General features: G+C 50.1%; 1 pseudogene; it reads left to right on the forward strand.

Annotated features, from left to right (window-relative positions):
* The first annotated feature begins 2,790 nt into the window (after positions 1 to 2,790).
* LOC124002805 lies at positions 2,791 to 10,621 on the forward strand (annotated as a pseudogene).
* Positions 10,622 to 20,511: the final 9,890 nt, after the last annotated feature.

Genomic DNA, 20,511 nt, shown 5'->3' on the forward strand with positions numbered 1-20,511 from the left:
CCACTCCTTGGCCAGCGTCTATTGTGGGCTCCGAGACCGAAAAGCTCTGGATTTACGAACTGACAACGTTTTTACGAACGCACCCCATATTGAATTTACAGACACAGCCGAAATCGTAAAATGTCTAGCGAGTAATTTGTTATGCTAACAAGCCAGCAAGAGGTTGCATAGCAACAGCATCAACTTCTGGTAGACAGGCGAAGTGCTAGTACACTCAACTGAAAGGATACCCTTCGTTTCCAGTATTCTAAAATTAACTAATAGTATGTAGTATACAGGAGGTTGGTATGGGTACTTGAACACAGCACAGGCTTTAGATTGACACATAAGAATGTACATGTTACACTTTTACCATTGTGATCACCAATATTCAATCCACTGAAAGTTTATATTTATCCAATTTATTCATTCATTCATTTGATTGATTAGTTTGACAGAATGAAGTTTGTTTACTCTTCATTGCTTCAATAAACTGTGATTTTGAATGTTTGAAATTAACTTATGGTGTATTTTTCCTGCCTTTTTTCAGCCTAGTTGTAGAGAGCTCTGTTTAAAAAATAAAAAATGTAAAAAGAGAGTGTGCAGGTTTGGTGCATCTGTTTGCGTTTCACTACCGTAAACATTGTATCTGTCCCATTGTGGCGTCTGTGAGAGCTAAGCAGCACCATAGAGGTCATCTCCTTTTTAGTAGTCCTCAACTACTACTTCTATGACTTGGTAAACAAACTGAAAAGGTGCACACTGCCACTTGCATTGTGTTGTTTGAACAGATATAAAGCTAAGGTTGGTGATTTACTGCCATCTGCAGTCATGACTACTTCAGAATCATCCTCAATGGTGCTGCCCATGCTAAAACAGGCCTTTGGGCACTAGAGTCCTCTATCTATCTCTATGGTCACTACTCAACCCAAATTCACCACATGCCAGAAGGCTCCAGGTTCCTCTCCTCACAACCCAAATCTATCACATGCCAGAAGGCTCCAGGTTCCTCTCCAATCCCTCTCCTCACAACCCAGGAGAATCTCAATAGTCTGAAGTACTTTCCTTACTTTGTTGTTTTCCTTGTTCTTCCTGTCTTCCTTTGTTGTTTCTTTCCTATCTCCTAAAATCAGTTTGTATTACCAGAAGGAAAGGAAACAAGGAGAGGAAATGTACAGTCGTAGCCAAAAGTTGAGAATGAGACAAATATACAGTTTCACAAAGTCTGCTGCCTCAGTTTGTATGATGGAAATTTGCATATACTCCAGAATGTTATGAAGAGTGATCAGATGAATTGCAATTCATTGCAAAAGCCCCTCTTTGCCATGCAAATGAACTGAATCCCCAAAAACTGTCCATTGCATTTCAGCCCTGCCACAAAGGACCAGCTGACATCATGTCAGTGATTCTCTCGTTAACACAGGTGTGAGTGTTGACGAGGACAAGGCTGGAAATCACTCTGTCATGCTGATTGAGGTCGAATAACAGACTTGAAGCTTCCAAAAGGGTGATGCTTGGAATCATTGTTCTTCCTCTGTCAACCATGGTTACCTGCAAGGAAGCATGTGCTGTCATCGTTGCTTTGCACAAAAAGGGCTTCAAAGGCAAGGATATTGCTGCCAGTAAGATTGCACCTAAATCAACCATTTATTGGATCATCAAGAGCTTCAAGGAGAGCGGTTCAATTGTTGTGAAGAAGGCTTCAGGCGCCCAAGAAAGTCCAGCAAGTGCCAGGACTGTCTCTAAAGTTGATTCAGCTGCGGGATCGGGGCACCATCAGTACAGAGCTTGCTCCGGAATGGTAGCAGGCAGGTGTGAGTGCATCTGCACGCACAGTGAGGCAAAGATCCCAGGGACAGTCTGATATTCTGCAAAGGTACAGGGATTGGACTGCTGAGGACTGGGGTAAAGTCATTTTCTCTGATGAATCCCCTTTTCGATTGTCCGGAGAAGACAAGGTGAGCGCTACCATCAGTCCTGTGTCATGCCAACAGTAAAGCATCCTGAGACCATTCATGTGTGGGGTTGCTTCTCAGCCAAGGGAGTGGACTCACTCACAATTTTGCCTCGGAACACAGCCATGAATAAAGAATGGTACCAACACATCCTCAGAGAGCAACTTCTCCCAACCATCCAGGAACAGTTTGGTGAAGAACAATGCCTTTTCCAGCATGATGGAGCACCTTTCCATAAGGCAAAAGTGATAACTAAGTGGTTCGGGGAACAAAACATCAATATTTTGGTTCCATGGCCAGGAAACTCCCCAGACCTTAAACCCATTGATAATTTGTGGTCAATCTTCAAGAGGCGGATGGACAAACAAAAACCCACCAATTCTGATAAACTCCAAGCATTGATTATGCAGAATGTGCCGCCATCAGTCAGGATGTGGCCCAGAAGTTAATTGACAGCATGCCAGGGCGGATTGCAGAGGTCTTAAAAAGAAGGGTCAACACTGCAAATATTGACTCTTTGCATCAACTTAATGTAATTGTCAATAAAACACTTATGAAATGCTTGTAATTATACTTCCGTATTCCATAGTAACATCTGACAAAAATATCGAAAGATACTGAAGCAGCAAACTTTGTGTAAATTAATATTTGTGTCATTCTCAAATCTTTTGGCCACGACTGTACACAAGTGCTACGCAATGATATATAGACCACGCCCCGCGCCCCTACCCCCTCGTGTGAGGTCCTCCCAACCCCCCGCCGCTCTCTGCCCCACCCCATCCTCTCCTCCCCCTCTGTCTCTTCCTCCCGCCCTCCAACCCGTCCCAGTGTCCCAGTAAAGCGCTTTGAGCTCGGGACTCGTCCTAGTAGCCTAACGCCGTCAGATGGAAACATGGCGACTGAGGTGAGAATGAATAGACTAATCTATCGTCTTCTTCAGCCTATGTCTTTCCCTTTACCTCTATGGGCATATGGTTGTATTGTCTTCCATGTGAGCAGGTAGCCTTGTGGAGACGGTTGTAACCTATATTCTGAACCGTTTGAATGGCGTTTGTCAGTAACAGCAAGGTTAGCCCTATGATAGAAAAGATTGTGTAGCATACAATCATTTCAATCTCTGTTATCAAGCAACAATAGAAATCAACACAACAGTTGTTTATTTACGTATAAAAGTTCATTTCGAATATAACATTTGCTCAAACGGGTCAGGCAGGCAGGTTCATTTTGGCAAATAAATAATCTGTTTTGATTAGAAATGGAAGGCTTGTCATTTTAACACTTCTTCGGTCACCCTGACCGTCATGGCATGTGAATAGCATATAATCCCTATATCATTATATTGCCATATTAAAGGCGTCGGGAGGCTACGTGCCTGAATAGAGGTTAGTTAGAGGAATTATCTTTGTAGCACGAACAGCATTTCCAGGGCTGTGTAGCCTATGCTACAACTTGTGCTTGAGAACAGGGATAAGCAAGCAATCCTCGCGCCGTTAAGCTGTTTTGGTGAAAGCAGAGCTCTTGTTTTTTTTTGTCTCTAGAGTTCCGCCGTTAATCCGGTATAGGCAGGCTGGCCCGTGCTAGTGCTGAAACCTACTAAAGAGAGATCAGCACCGTGGACAGCAACCCATTGAGGTCAAGGAGAGAAAATCTCCGCGTTTACACCGTTATTCCGTCCAACTGCCCTTTTTATTGGCTCTCATTCATCGACACATTGGGGAAACAAGCTTGACGAACCATAACAGCCTAAACTAGTTTCCCAAAGCAAGAAACTAGACTGGCCTACATACACCCCCCCCCCCACACACACACACACCCAAACGGCTAAGTCCACAACTATGGACATCAAGCTTCTTTATGGGGGGGGGACGACGACGACGACGACGATCATTTGGTGCCATCCTTGGCCTATTGAGCCTTCTAACCCTGCTCTTACAGAGATTGATTTGTTGTGAGCTGTTCTGTGATGTTGGGCCTTCTTCTATTGGCTCAATTCCATGATCCGGCTGCTGTAGCAGTGTGCATGGTCAGAGGAGAGAGAGAGAGAGAGGTAGACAAAGAGCTACAGAGAGAGGAGGGGGAGAGAGGGGACGGGAGAGAGAGAGGAGAGAGGGGAAGGGAGAGAAGAGAGAGGGAAAAGGAGAGAGGGGAAGGGAGAGAAGGAGAGGGAGAGCTACAGAGAGAGAAGACCAGTTAGAGAGAGAGGAGAGAGAGTGTGTCTGTGTCTGTCTGGGCCGTGATCCAACGGACTGCCAGACAGACTTTGATTGAACACCTCTCCTCTATCATCGTATACCCCTAAAGACTACATCAGCCACTGTTTGTATACATTACCTCTTGAACAGAGAGTATGTGTGTGTGAGAGAGAAAGAGCGAATGAGCAGTTTAGTTTTATTCTCATGGTGAGTCATACACACTGCTTCCTCAGAACCAGAAAGTTAATCCATATTAGAATTCTATCCACAATCTCTCTCTCGCTCCCCCTCTCTTCCTCACACTCCTTTCTCTCTCCTCTCTCTCTCCCCAAATATGTGTGGGTGTGTGGTGTGGTGTGGTGTGGTGTGGTGTGGTGTGTGTGTGTGTGTGGTGTGGTGTGTGGTGTGGGGTGTGTGCGCGCTCTTATGTGTGTTTGTGTCCTGTAGTTCCATAACCTCCAAGAGTTGAGGCATAGTGCATCTCTGGCCAACAAGGTGTTCCTGCAGAGAGACTACAGTGAAGGGACCACCTGCCGCTTCCAGACCAAGTTCCCTTCTGAGCTGGAGAGCAGGGTGGGTAGTCTAACACACACACACCACACCACACCACACCACACCACACCACACCACACCACACACACACCACACACACACACACCACACACACACACCACACACACCACACCACACACACACACACCACACCACACACCACACCACACACACCACAAACACACACACCACACACCACACCACACACACACACCACACCACCACACACACACCACACACCACCACCACACCACACCACACCACACACACACACCACCACACCACACACACACACACCACACCACACACACACACACACCACACCACACACACACACACACACCACACACCACACACCACACACACACACCACACACACACACACCACACACCACCACACACACACACCACACACACACACACACCACAAACACACACCACACACACACACACACCACACACATGGCTGAAAAGACCGCTAACTGAGTGTCTCTCTGTCAGATTGAGCGGCCGTTGTTTGAGGACACCGTGAAGAGGTTGAATATCTACTATGCGGAGGCAGAAGATGGGAGGCCAGTCCTACCTGGAGGGATGTCTGGCCTGCGCTACAGCCTACCTCATCTTCCTCTGTATGGAGACACGCTATGAGAAGGTGAGACCGGGCTAAACCACCACAAGAGAACCACAGTAGAACTTCAGTAAGACCACAATATAAACACAGTAGAACTTCAGTAAGACCACAATATAAACACAGTATAACCACACAGTAGAACCACCACACTAGAACCACATAGTAGAACATCACAGTAGAACCACACAATATAAACACATTACGACCACAGTAGAACCACACAGTAGAAACATTACGACCACAGTAGAACCACATAGTAGAACCTGAGGCCCAAGACACCAGAGAACCAACAGTGAAGAGGTGACTCCGGGATGCTGGCCTTCTAGGCAGAGTTACAAAGAAAAAGCCACAACTCAGACTGGCCAATAAAAAGAAAAAGATTAACATGAGCAAAAGAACACAGACACTGGACAGAACACAGACACTGGACAGAACACAGACACTGGACAGAACACAGACACTGGACAGAACACAGACACTGGACAGAACACAGACACTGGACAGAACACAGACACTGGACAGAACACAGACACTGGACAGAACACAGACACTGGACAGAGGACCTCTACCTAGAAGGCCAGCATCCCGGAGTCGCCTCTTCACTGTTGACGTTGAGACTGGTGTTTTGCGGGTACTATTTAATGAAGCTGCCAGTAGAGGACTTGTAAAGGTGTCTGTTTCTCAAACTAGACACTCTAATGTATAGTCGGGGCCAAAAGTTTTGAGAATGACACAAATATTAATTCTCACAAAGTTTGCTGCCTCAGTGTCTTTAGATATTTGTGTCAGATGTTACTATGGATACTGAAGTATAATTACAAGCATTTCATACGTGTCAAAGGCTTTTATTGACAATTACATTAAGTTGATGCAAAGAGTCAATATTTGCAGTGTTGACCCTTCTTTTTAAGACCTCTGCAATCCGCCCTGGCATGCTGTCAATTAACTTCTGGGCCACATCCTGACTGTTGGCAGCTCATTGTTGCATAATCAATGCTTGGAGTTTGTCAGAATTTGTGGGTTTTTGTGTGTCCATCCGCCTCTTGAGGATTGTTCTCAATGGGATTAAGGTCTGGGGAGTTTCCTGGCCATGGACCCAAAATATCGATGTTTTGTTCCCCAAGCCACTTAGTTATCACTTTTGCCTTATGGCAAGGTGCTCCATCATGCTGGAAAAGGCATTGTTCGTCACCAAACTGTTCCTGGATAGTTGGGAGAAGTTGCTCTCGGAGGATGTGTTGGTACCATTATTTATTCATGGCTGTGTTGTGAGGCAAAATTGTGAGTGAGCCCACTTCCTTGGCTGAGAAACAACCCCACACATGACTGGTCTTAGGATGCTTTACTGTTGGCATGACACAGGACTGATGGTAGCGCTCACCTTGTCTTCTCCGGACAAGCTTTTTTCCGGATGCCCCAAACAATCGGATAGGGAATTCATCAGAGAAAATGACTTCACCCCAGTCCTCAGCAGTCCAATCCCTGTACCTTTAGTAGAATATCAGTCTGTCCCTGATGTTTTTGCTGGAGAGAAGTTGCCTCTTTGCTGCCCTTCTTGACACCAGGCCATCCTCCAAAAGTCTTTGCCTCACTGTGCGTGCAGATGCACTCACACCTGCCTGCTGCCATTCCTGAGCAAGCTCTGTACTGGTAGTGCCCAGATCCCGCAGCTGAATCAACTTTAGGAGACGGTCCAGGCGCTTGCTGGACTTTCTTGGGCGCCCTGAAGCCTTCTTCACAACAATTGAACCGCTCTCCTTGAAGCTCTTGATGATCCGATAAATGGTTGATTTAGGTGCAATCTTACTGGCAGCAATATCCTTGCCTGTGAAGCCCTTTTTGTGCAAAGCAATGATGACGGCACGTGTTTCCTCGCAGGTAACCATGGTTGACAGAGGTAAAACAATGACTCCAAGAACCACCTTCCTTTTGAAGCTTCCAGTCTGTTATTCGAACTCAATCAGCATGACAGATTGATCTCCAGCCTTGTCCTCGTCAACACTCACACCTGTGACATGATGTCAGCTGGTCCTTTTGTGGCAGGGCTGAAATGCAGTGGAAATGTTTTTTGGCGATTCAGTTCATTTGCATGGAAAAGAGGGACTTTGCAATTAATTGCAATTCATTTGATCACTGTTCTTCTAACATTCAGGAGTATATGCAAATTGCCATCATACAAACTGAGGCAGCAGACTTTGTGAAAATTAATATTTGTGCCATTCTCAAAACATTTGGCCACAACTGGACTGTCCTCTTGCTCAGTTGTGCACGGGGTCTCCCACTCCTCTTTCTATTCTGGTTAGAGACAGTTTGCACTGTTCTGTGAAGGGAGTAGTATGCAGAGCTGTACGAGATCTTCAGTTTCTTGGCAATTTCTTGCATGGAATACCGTCATTGCTCAGAACAAGAATAGACTGACAAGTTTCAGAAGAAAGTTATTTGTTTCTGCCCATTTTGAGCCTGTAATTGAACCCAAAAATGCTGATGCTGCAGATACTCAACTAGTCTAAAGAAGGCCAGTTTTATTGCTTCTTTAATCAGAACCGTTTTCAGCTGTGTTAACATAATTGCAAAAGGGTTTTCTAATGATCAATTAGCCTTTTAAAATGATAAACTTGGATTAGCTAACACAACGTGCCATTGGAACACAGGAGTGATGGTTGCTGATAATGGGCCTCTGTAGATATTCCATTAAAAATCAGCCGTTTCCAGCTACAATAGTCATTTACAACATTAACAATGTCTACACTGTATTTCTGATCAATTTGATGTTATTTTAATGGACACAAAATAATAGCTTTTCTTTCAAAAACAAGGACATTTCTAAGAGACCCCAAACTTTTGAACGATAGTGTATGTTCCTTACTTTGTCATACTGTCTCCCTCTTTTGTTATTTCTTTCTCTCACTGTTCCCTCTCCCCCTCTCTCTCTAACCCTTTCATCCCCCTCTTTCTCAATCTCCCCCAGGTGTTGAAGAAGATAGGCAGGTACATCCAGGAGCAGAATGAGAAGATCTACGCCCCGCGAGGTCTACTCATCACTGACCCCATTGAGAGGGGCATGAGGGTCGTATCCTTACAGCTACTACTGCTACTCTGTGTGTGTGAGAGAGAGACAGACAAAGAAAAACAAAGACAGAGATGAAGAAAACAATAGACAGAGAGATTAAGAAAACAATATAGACAGAGAGGGTGAACAGTACACATGTATGAGATTTAAAGAGGGAGAAAGAGATGGAGCGAGAGAGATGACGAGTCAACAGTACACGTGGGCTCCCAAGAATAAGGATCTTGTACAGTGCGTGTGTATTGGATAGACGCAGACCCTCCTTATAGACCCAGGCCCTCCTTATAGACCCAGGCCCTCCTTATAGACCCAGGCCCTCCTTATAGACCCAGGCCCTCCCTATAGACCCAGACCCTCCCTATAGACCCAGACCCTCCATATAGACCCTCCCTATAGACCCAGACCCTCCCTATAGACCCAGACCCTCCTTATAGACCCAGACCCTCGTTATAGACCCAGACCCTCCTTATAGACCCTCCCTATAGACCCAGACCCTCCCTATAGACCCAGACCCTCCTTATAGACCCAGACCCTCCCTATAGACCCAGACCCTCCTTATAGACCCAGACCATCCTTATAGACCCAGACCCTCCCTATAGACCCAGACCCTCCCTATAGACCCAGACCCTCCTTATAGACCCAGACCATCCTTATAGACCCAGACCCTCCCTATAGACCCAGACCCTCCTTATAGACCCAGACCCTCCTTATAGACCCAGACCCTCCCTATAGACCCAGACCATCCTTATAGACCCAGACCCTCCTTATAGACCCAGACCCTCCTTATAGACCCAGACCCTCCCTATAGACCCAGACCATCCTTATAGACCCAGACCCTCCTTATAGACCCAGACCCTCCTTATAGACCCAGACCCTCCTTATAGACCCAGACCCTCCCTATAGACCCAGACCCTCCTTATAGACCCAGACCATCCTTATAGACCCAGACCCTCCTTATAGACCCAGACCCTCGTTATAGACCCAGACCCTCCCTATAGACCCATACCCTCCCTATAGACCCAGACCCTCCTTATAGACCCAGACCCTCCCTATAGACCCAGACCCTCCTTATAGACCCAGACCCTCCTTATAGACCCAGACCATCCTTATAGACCCAGACCCTCCCTATAGACCCAGACCCTCCCTATAGACCCAGACCCTCCCTATAGACCCAGACCCTCCTTATAGACCCAGACCCTCCTTATAGACCCAGACCCTCCTTATAGACCCAGACCCTCCTTATAGACCCAGACCCTCCTTATAGACCCAGACCCTCCCTATAGACCCAGACCCTCCCTATAGACCCTCCCTATAGACCCAGACCATCCTTATAGACCCAGACCCTCCTTATAGACCCAGACCCTCGTTATAGACCCAGACCCTCCCTATAGACCCAGACCCTCCTTATAGACCCAGACCCTCGTTATAGACCCAGACCCTCCTTATAGACCCAGACCCTCCTTATAGACCCAGACCCTCCTTATAGACCCAGACCCTCGTTATAGACCCAGACCCTCCCTATAGACCCAGACCCTCCCTATAGACCCAGACCATCCTTATAGACCCAGACCCTCCTTTTAGACCCAGACCCTCCTTATAGACCCAGACCCTCCTTATAGACCCAGACCCTCCCTATAGACCCAGACCCTCCCTATAGACCCAGACCTTACCTATTGAACCAGACCCTCCTTATAGACCCAGACCCTCCCTGTAGACCCAGACCTTACCTATTGAACCAGACCCTCCTTATAGACCCAGACCCTCCCTATAGACCCAGACCCTCCCTGTAGACCCAGACCCTCCCTATAGACCCATACCCTCCCTATAGACCCAGACCCTCCCTGTAGACCATCCCTATCGGAGTGTGTTCCTTCCTTTAACCCCATCCTGTCCAGATAGAGATCTCTATCTATGAGGACCGAGGCTCCAGTGGCTCCTGCTCAGGCTCCAGCTCTACGTCCGGCAGCAGTGCTCGGTGACCGGGTACATGTCACCTCCTCGCCACCTCCCCGGTCCCTGGAACGCTACACCCAACCACAGTGTCCGGTGACTGGGTCCACGGCACCTCTACCCCCCTGATCCCTGGAGCTCTACAACCCTGGTCCCTTAGAGAACCACCCCGATAGCAGTGCTTGGTGGGCTGGGTATGCCTCACCTACCGCAACCACAATGGCCCTGACCGTAACAAACTTGAGCTAACCGACCGAACATTCGATCGCAACTGAACCACATGGACCGAAGCAGATGAAGCTGAATCTATCAACGTTGGGAATACTGACGATTTAAAATTGCATTTTGGTTACGTCCCAAATGACAGCTTCTTCAGGCCCTGTTAAAAAAGACACTATATAGGGAGCCATTTGGGACACAAGTCCTCCTATAGTGCACTAGTTTGGGGCTCTGGTTAAAAGTAGTGCACTAGTTTGGGGCTCTGGTTAAAAGTAGTGCACTAGTTTGGGGCTCTGGTTAAAAGTAGTGCACTGTGTTTGAAGATAGTAGTGTTCAAGACAGGGACTAGGGTGTCATTTGATATGGAACGATGATGGACTACTACACACCTACCTGTATTCATTAGTGCACATCGTAGTGAAACGTTTGAACCAGGGAAAACAGTTCTTATTGGACACGTTTCAGGTAGTCCCTCTACTGTTTCAGTTGGTTTTCTGCCGTTTGCTGTCTTGTGAATAGGCCCACGACCCAGACACGTACTGTAGGAGATCTAGGGTACTTCCCAAATGGCACCCTATTCCCTATATAGTGCTCTAATTCTGACCTGGGCCCTAGTAGTGCACTATATAGGGAGTAGGGAGCCATTTGGGATGTGGCACTACACAGCTCGGCTGAGATGTAAACCACATGGATGGGCTGATAGTAGCAAACAGATGAATGCAGCTCGTTCCATCCAGAGACATATATTTTAGCCTGTATAATGGCTCAGGTACCATCCACTGGTCAGTGTCATGATGCAGCTTGGTATCAAACACGCCACAACCCAGCTAACCTCTCGTCTTCAGTGCTGAACCACCAGCCCTCCTAGATCATGATTATGCAAATACACAGCTACCTGTATAGACTATGTAGCATCCTTTAACATAGTGTTCTTCAGTCCTGGTGTTTTAGTGCTGGTCTGGAACGAAAGCCTGCACCAGGACCCTGTAATAAAGTCATGAACAATTCTTCCTGCACGCGCACAAACACTCCTTCCTTTTTTTGCTACACAAACCCTCCTCCAAAGAACCATAAACTGCCAAAATGTCATTATTTATTGATGTGAAGTGTCTGCCTTTTTATTTTCATCTGGGACATGTTTAGGCAAATGTAGAGAACAGGAACCTTCATAAATGTAGAGAACTGGAACCTTCATTAAAGTAGAGAACTGGAACCTTCATTAAAGTAGAGAACTGGAACCTTCATTAATGTAGAGAACTGGAACCTTCATTAATGTAGAGAACTGGAACCTTCATTAATGTAGAGAACTGGAACCTTCATTAATGTAGAGAACTGGAACCTTCATTAATGTAGAGAACTGGAACCTTCATTAAAGTAGAGAACTGGAACCTTCATAATGCTTGTTGTTGTTTGATACTCATGATCAGAAGAACTTTAATAAATAACCACTGCTCTTCCATCACTCCATTTTAACATGTCATATTTTTCACTGTAAAGGAAATACCCCCTGGGCACACACTGGTTTAGAATTCCATGGCATTTCAGTGGAATAGACGTTGAATTGACTTCTCTAGTCTGGTAAGTATCTTCTCTCTCCCCAGAACCTAATCAAGCATCTGATGCAATTATGTGAGATTTTCAATCTGGGTTTCCGAAATTACATTCAGTATCACACCGTTTTCAAACTGTTACAGACAACATGCCTAAACGTTCCATTCACCTACTGATGCTCCGGACCATCACACATAATGATTGCCAAAGGCCTTATTATTTGGTCCAACTGAGCATGCTGACCCCCCAAAAAAAAGAAGTGTATAGTTGTCCAGAGTTGAGGGGTCAAGGGTCACTCCTTCTTGTATCATACATGTCAAAGTTCATCCGGTAGGACCTTGACACTCCTGGAGCATCATTGGAGACCATGCGAGGGCTGTGGTCAAAAGTTGTGCACGATATAAGGATTGACCAGGCTACCATTTGGAACTCAGTCAAGCAATCCCCATGGAGGCATGCGACTGAGGGGCCTCATATCTCCATTCAGACCATGGAGAGGGCCAGTAGAAATAGGAGGGAGAGCCCAGAGAGGACGGGTCCCGGCCGGGGTGAGGAAGAGCGGATCCCCTGGAAGAACGGAGCTACAGCTGCAGAGAGATGGAGAAAGAGGGTAGTAACGAATGGGAACCGTCTAGGGTTAGTCTGAGGGTAGTAACGAGTGGGAACCTCTAGGGTTAGTCTGAGGGTAGTAACGAGTGGGAACCTCTAGGGTTAGTCTGAGGGTAGTAACGAGTGGGTACCGTCTAGGGTTAGTCTGAGGGTAGTGACGAGTGGGTACCTCTAGGGTTAGTCTGAGGGTAGTGACGAGTGGGTACCGTCTGAGGGTAGTAACGAGTGGGTACCGTCTGAGGGTAGTGACGAGTGGGTACCTCTAGGGTTAGTCTGAGGGTAGTGACGAGTGGGTACCGTCTGAGGGTAGTAACGAGTGGGTACCGTCTGAGGGTAGTAACGAGTGGGTACCGTCTGAGGGTAGTAACTAGTGGGTACCGTCTGAGGGTAGTAACGAGTGGGTACCGTCTGAGGGTAGTAACTAGTGGGTACCTCTAGGGTTAGTCTGAGGGTAGCGACGAGTGGGTACCGTCTGAGGGTAGTAACTAGTGGGTACCGTCTGAGGGTAGTAACGAGTGGGTACCGTCTGAGGGTAGTGACGAGTGGGTACCATCTAGGGTTAGTCTGAGGGTAGTGACGAGTGGGTACCTCTAGGGTTAGTCTGAGGGTAGTGACGAGTGGGTACCGTCTGAGGGTAGTAACGAGTGGGTACCGTCTGAGGGTAGTGACGAGTGGGTACCGTCTGAGGGTAGTGACGAGTGGGTACCGTCTGAGGGTAGTAACGAGTGGGTACCGTCTGAGGGTAGTGACGAGTGGGTACCTCTAGGGTTAGTCTGAGGGTAGCGACGAGTGGGTACCGTCTGAGGGTAGTAACGAGTGGGTACCGTCTGAGGGTAGTAACCAGTGGGTACCTCTAGGGTTAGTCTGAGGGTAGTAACGAGTGGGTACCGTCTGAGGGTAGTAACTAGTGGGTACCGTCTGAGGGTAGCAACGAGTGGATACCGTCTGAGGGTAGTAACGAGTGGGTACCGTCTAGGGTTAGTCTGAGGGTAGTAACGAGTGGGTACCGTCTAGGGTTAGTCTGAGGGTAGTGACGAGTGGTTACCGTCTGAGGGTAGTAACTAGTGGGTACCGTCTGAGGGTAGTAACGAGTGGGTACCGTCTGAGGGTAGTGACGAGTGGGTACCGTCTAGGGTTAGTCTGAGGGTAGTGACGAGTGGGTACCGTCTGAGGGTAGTAACGAGTGGGTACCGTTCTGAGGGTAGTAACGAGTGGGTACCATCTGAGGGTAGTAACCAGTGGGTACCTCTAGGGTTAGTCTGAGGGTAGCGACGAGTAGGTACCGTCTGAGGGTAGTAACTAGTGGGTACCTCTAGGGTTAGTCTGAGGGTAGCGACGAGTGGGTACCGTCTGAGGGTAGTAACGAGTGGGTACCGTCTGAGGGTAGTAACTAGTGGGTACCGTCTGAGGGTAGTAACTAGTGGGTACCGTCTGAGGGTAGTGACGAGTGGGTACCGTCTGAGGGTAGTAACTAGTGGGTACCGTCTGAGGGTAGCGACGAGTGGGTACCGTCTGAGGGTAGCAACGAGTGGGTACCGTCTGAGGGTAGTAACGAGTGGGTACCGTCTAGGGTTAGTCTGAGGGTAGTGACGAGTGGGTACCGTCTGAGGGTAGTAACGAGTGGGTACCGTCTGAGGGTAGTAACGAGTGGGTACCGTCTAGGGCTAGTCTGAGGGTAGTGACGAGTGGGTACCGTCTGAGGGTAGTAACGAGTGGGAACCGTCTAGGGTTAGTCTGAGGGTAGTAACGAGTGGGTACCTCTAGGGTTAGTCTGAGGGTAGTAACTAGTGGGTACCGTCTAGGGTAGTTACGAGTGGGTACCTCTAGGGTTAGTCTGAGGGTAGCGACGAGTGGGTACCGTCTGAGGGTAGTAACGAGTGGGTACCGTCTGAGGGTAGTAACCAGTGGGTACCTCTAGGGTTAGTCTGAGGGTAGCGACGAGTGGGTACCGTCTGAGGGTAGTAACTAGTGGGTACCGTCTGAGGGTAGTAACGAGTGGGTACCGTCTGAGGGTAGTGACGAGTGGGTACCGTCTAGGGTTAGTCTGAGGGTAGTGACGAGTGGGTACCGTCTGAGGGTAGTAACGAGTGGGTACCGTCTGAGGGTAGTAACGAGTGGGTACCGTCTGAGGGTAGTGACGAGTGGGTACCGTCTGAGGGTAGTAACGAGTGGGTACCGTCTGAGGGTAGTAACGAGTGGGTACCTCTAGGGTTAGTCTGAGGGTAGCGACGAGTGGGTACCTCTAGGGTTAGTCTGAGGGTAGTGACGAGTGGGTACCGTCTGAGGGTAGTAACGAGTGGGTACCTTCTGAGGGTAGTAACGAGTGGGTACCGTCTAGGGTTAGTCTGAGGGTAGTGACGAGTGGGTACCGTCTGAGGGTAGTAACGAGTGGGTACCGTCTAGGGTTAGTCTGAGGGTAGTAACGAGTGGGTACCTCTAGGGTTAGTCTGAGGGTAGTGACGAGTGGGAACCGTCTAGGGTTAGTCTGAGGGTAGTAACGAGTGGGTACCTCTAGGGTTAGTCTGAGGGTAGTGACGAGTGGGTACCTCTAGGGTTAGTCTGAGGGTAGTAACGAGTGGGTACCGTCTGAGGGTAGCGACGAGTGGGTACCTCTAGGGTTAGTCTGAGGGTAGTAACGAGTGGGTACCTCTAGGGTTAGTCTGAGGGTAGTGACGAGTGGGTACCTCTAGGGTTAGTCTGAGGGTAGTAACGAGTGGGTACCGTCTGAGGGTAGCGACGAGTGGGTACCGTCTGAGGGTAGTAACGAGTGGGTACCTCTAGGGTTAGTCTGAGGGTAGTGACGAGTGGGTACCGTCTGAGGGTAGTAACGAGTGGGTACCGTCTGAGGGTAGTAACGAGTGGGTACCGTCTAGGGTTAGTCTGAGGGTAGTGACGAGTGGGTACCGTCTGAGGGTAGTAACGAGTGGGAACCGTCTAGGGTTAGTCTGAGGGTAGTAACGAGTGGGTACCTCTAGGGTTAGTCTGAGGGTAGTGACGAGTGGGTACCGTCTGAGGGTAGTAACGAGTGGGTACCTCTAGGGTTAGTCTGAGGGTAGTGACGAGTGGGTACCGTCTAGGGTTAGTCTGAGGGTAGCGACGAGTGGGTACCGTCTGAGGGTAGCGACGAGTGGGTACCGTCTGAGGGTAGCGACGAGTGGGTACCGTCTGAGGGTAGCGACGAGTGGGTACCGTCTGAGGGTAGTGACGAGTGGGTACCGTCTGAGGGTAGCGACGAGTGGGTACCTCTATGGTTAGTCTGAGGGTAGTGACGAGTGGGTACCGTCTGAGGGTAGTGACGAGTGGGAACCGTCTAGGGTTAGTCTGAGGGTAGTAACGAGTGGGTACCTCTAGGGTTAGTCTGAGGGTAGTGACGGGTGGGTACCGTCTGAGGGTAGTAACGAGTGGGTACCTCTAGGGTTAGTCTGAGGGTAGCGACGAGTGGGTACCGTCTGAGGGTAGCGACGAGTGGGTACCGTCTGAGGGTAGCGACGAGTGGGTACCGTCTGAGGGTAGCGACGAGTGGGTACCGTCTGAGGGTAGCGACGAGTGGGTACCGTCTGAGGGTAGTGACGAGTGGGTACCGTCTGAGGGTAGCGACGAGTGGGTACCTCTAGGGTTAGTCTGAGGGTAGTGACGAGTGGGTACCGTCTGAGGGTAGTGACGAGTGGGTACCGTCTGAGGGTAGTGACGAGTGGGTACCGTCTGAGGGTAGCGACGAGTGGGTACCTCTAGGGTTAGTCTGAGGGTAGCGACGAGTGGGTACCTCTAGGGTTAGTCTGAGGATAGTAACGAGTGGGTACCGTCTGAGGGTAGTAACGAGTGGGTACCTCTATGGTTAGTCTGAGGGTAGTAACGAGTGGGTACCGTCTGAGGGTAGTAACGAGTGGGTACCGTCTGAGGGTAGTAACGAGTGGGTACCGTCTGAGGGTAGTAACGAGTGGGTACCTCTAGGGTTAGTCTGAGGGTAGCAACGAGTGGGTACCATCTAGGGTTAGTCTGAGGGTAGCGACGAGTGGGTACCATCTAGGGTTAGTCTGAGGGTAGCGACGAGTGGGTACCGTCTGAGGGTAGTAACGAGTGGGTACCGTCTGAGGGTAGTAACCAGTGGGTACCTCTAGGGTTAGTCTGAGGGTAGCGACGAGTGGGTACCGTCTGAGGGTAGTAACTAGTGGGTACCGTCTGAGGGTAGTAACGAGTGGGTACCGTCTGAGGGTAGTGACGAGTGGGTACCGTCTAGGGTTAGTCTGAGGGTAGTGACGAGTGGGTACCGTCTGAGGGTAGTAACGAGTGGGTACCGTCTGAGGGTAGTAACGAGTGGGTACCGTCTGAGGGTAGTGACGAGTGGGTACCGTCTGAGGGTAGTAACGAGTGGGTACCGTCTGAGGGTAGTAACGAGTGGGTACCTCTAGGGTTAGTCTGAGGGTAGTGACAAGTGGGTACCGTCTGAGGGTAGCGACGAGTGGGTACCTCTAGGGTTAGTCTGAGGGTAGTGACGAGTGGGTACCGTCTGAGGGTAGTAACGAGTGGGTACCTTCTGAGGGTAGTAACGAGTGGGTACCGTCTAGGGTTAGTCTGAGGGTAGTGACGAGTGGGTACCGTCTGAGGGTAGTAACGAGTGGGTACCGTCTAGGGTTAGTCTGAGGGTAGTAACGAGTGGGTACCTCTAGGGTTAGTCTGAGGGTAGTGACGAGTGGGAACCGTCTAGGGTTAGTCTGAGGGTAGTAACGAGTGGGTACCTCTAGGGTTAGTCTGAGGGTAGTGACGAGTGGGTACCTCTAGGGTTAGTCTGAGGGTAGTAACGAGTGGGTACCGTCTGAGGGTAGCGACGAGTGGGTACCTCTAGGGTTAGTCTGAGGGTAGTAACGAGTGGGTACCTCTAGGGTTAGTCTGAGGGTAGTGACGAGTGGGTACCTCTAGGGTTAGTCTGAGGGTAGTAACGAGTGGGTACCGTCTGAGGGTAGCGACGAGTGGGTACCGTCTGAGGGTAGTAACGAGTGGGTACCTCTAGGGTTAGTCTGAGGGTAGTGACGAGTGGGTACCGTCTGAGGGTAGTAACGAGTGGGTACCGTCTGAGGGTAGTAACGAGTGGGTACCGTCTAGGGTTAGTCTGAGGGTAGTGACGAGTGGGTACCGTCTGAGGGTAGTAACGAGTGGGAACCGTCTAGGGTTAGTCTGAGGGTAGTAACGAGTGGGTACCTCTAGGGTTAGTCTGAGGGTAGTGACGAGTGGGTACCGTCTGAGGGTAGTAACGAGTGGGTACCTCTAGGGTTAGTCTGAGGGTAGTGACGAGTGGGTACCGTCTAGGGTTAGTCTGAGGGTAGCGACGAGTGGGTACCGTCTGAGGGTAGCGACGAGTGGGTACCGTCTGAGGGTAGCGACGAGTGGGTACCGTCTGAGGGTAGCGACGAGTGGGTACCGTCTGAGGGTAGTGACGAGTGGGTACCGTCTGAGGGTAGCGACGAGTGGGTACCTCTATGGTTAGTCTGAGGGTAGTGACGAGTGGGTACCGTCTGAGGGTAGTGACGAGTGGGAACCGTCTAGGGTTAGTCTGAGGGTAGTAACAGTGGGTACCTCTAGGTTAGTCTGAGGGTAGTGACGGTGGGTACCGTCTGAGGGTAGTAACGAGTGGGTACCTCTAGGGTTAGTCTGAGGGTAGCGACGAGTGGGTACCGTCTGAGGGTAGCGACAGTGGGTACCGTCTGAGGGTAGCGACAGTGGGTACCGTCTGAGGGTAACGACAGTGGGTACCGTCTGAGGGTAGCGGCAGTGGGTGCCGTCTGAGGGTAGTGACGCAGTGGGTACCGTCTGAGGGTAGCAGCAGTGGGTACCTCTAGGGTTAGTCTGAGGGTAGTGACGAGTGGGTACCGTCTGAGGGTAGTGACGAGTGGGTACCGTCTGAGGGTAGTGACGAGTGGGTACGTCTGAGGGTAGCGGCAGTGGGTACCGTCTGAGGGTAGCGACGAGTGGGTACCTCAGGGTTAGTCTGAGGGTAGCGGCAGTGGGTACCTCTAGGGTTAGTCTGAGGGTAACGAGTGGGTACCGTCTGAGGGTAGTAACAGTGGGTACCTCTATGGTTAGTCTGAGGGTAGTAACGAGTGGGTACCGTCTGAGGGTAGTAACGAGTGGGTACCGTCTGAGGGTAGTAACGAGTGGGTACCGTCTGAGGGTAGTAACGAGTGGGTACCTCTAGGGTTAGTCTGAGGGTAGCAACGAGTGGGTACCATCTAGGGTTAGTCTGAGGGTAGCGACGAGTGGGTACCATCTAGGGTTAGTCTGAGGGTAGCGACAGTGGGTACCGTCTGAGGGTAGTAACAGTGGGTACGTCTAGGGTTAGTCTGAGGGTAGTAGCAGTGGGTACCTCTAGGGTTAGTCTGAGGGTAGCAACGAGTGGGAACCGTCTAGGGTTAGTCTGAGGGTAGCAACGAGTGGGTACCATCTAGGGTTAGTCTGAGGGTAGCGACGAGTGGGTACCGTCTGAGGGTAGTAACGAGTGGGTACCGTCTGAGGGTAGTAACGAGTGGGTACCGTCTAGGGTTAGTCTGAGGGTAGTGACGAGTGGGTACTGTTGGTAGGTAAAAGGAGAGGGAACGAGGGAGGAGAGCACCAGGCATATCATCAGTCCCCTCCATCCCTCTCTACTCACCCACACATGCCCTCCCGTCCTTGGTGGGCTTGTGGCCCCTGGAACATGTCTTCCTGGGGCCACAGTTATAGTGGCCGTAGGTGTTGATACAGACTGGACGGCTCTTAGGGCACACTGGGGGCCCACTCTGTTGCTTACACTCGTTGTTGTCTGGGGGAGTGTTAAGGAGGGGGGTGTTAAGGATTTCATCCCCAACAAACATTTGGTTGATAAAATATTTTCATCAACTAAATATTTTCTTGAAAGAGAGTCTGATTCACTAGTTGTTGTCTGGCACGGGGCAGGGGAGGCCAGGGTGGTTGGTGAGGGAGAAGGGAGAGGGGGGGTAGTGAGGCATGAGGTAGTGAGACAAGGGGAGGGTGAATAGAGGGGTTGGGGGGGCAGTGTGAGGAGAAGGGGAGTAGTGAGGCATTCGGTAGTGAGACAGGGGGGGGTGAATAGAGGGGTTGGGGGGCAGTGTGAGGGAGAAGGGGGGGGGTAGTGAGGCATTCGGTAGTGAGACAGGGGAGGGTGAATAGAGGGGGTTGGGGGGCAGTGTGAGGGAGAAGGGGGGGTAGTGAGGCATTCGGTAGTGAGACAGGGGGAGGGTGAATAGAGGGGTTGGGGGGCAGTGTGAGGAGAAGGGGGGTAGTGAGGCATGAGAGGTAGTGAGACAAGGGAGGGTGAATAGAGGGGTTGGGGGGCAGTGTGAGGGAGAAGGGGGGTAGTGAGGCATTCGGTAGTGAGACAGGGAGGGTGAATAGAGGGGGTTGGGGGGCAGTGTGAGGGAGAAGGGGGAGTAGTGAGGCATTCGGTAGTGAGACAGGGGGAGGGTGAATAGGAGGGGTTGGGGGGCAGTGTGAGGTAGAAGGGGGGGTAGTGAGGCATTCCGGTAGTGAGACAAGGGGAGGGTGAATAGAGGGATTGGGGGGCAGTGTGAGGGGAGAAGGGGGGGGTAGTGAGGCATTCGGTAGTGAGACAGGGGAGGGGTGAATAGAGGGGGTTGGGGGGCAGTGTGAGGGAGAAGGGGGGGGGTGAGGCATGAGGTAGTGAGACAAGGGGAGGGTGAATAGAGGGGTTGGGGGGAGCAGTGTGAGGGAGAAGGGGGGGTAGTGAGGCATGAGGTAGTGAGACAAGGGGAGGGTGAATAGAGGGGTTGGGCGGGGCAGTGTGAGGGAGAAGGG

The sequence above is a fragment of the Oncorhynchus gorbuscha genome, linkage group LG18, assembly GCF_021184085.1.
Source record: "Oncorhynchus gorbuscha isolate QuinsamMale2020 ecotype Even-year linkage group LG18, OgorEven_v1.0, whole genome shotgun sequence".
NCBI lineage: Eukaryota > Metazoa > Chordata > Actinopteri > Salmoniformes > Salmonidae > Oncorhynchus > Oncorhynchus gorbuscha.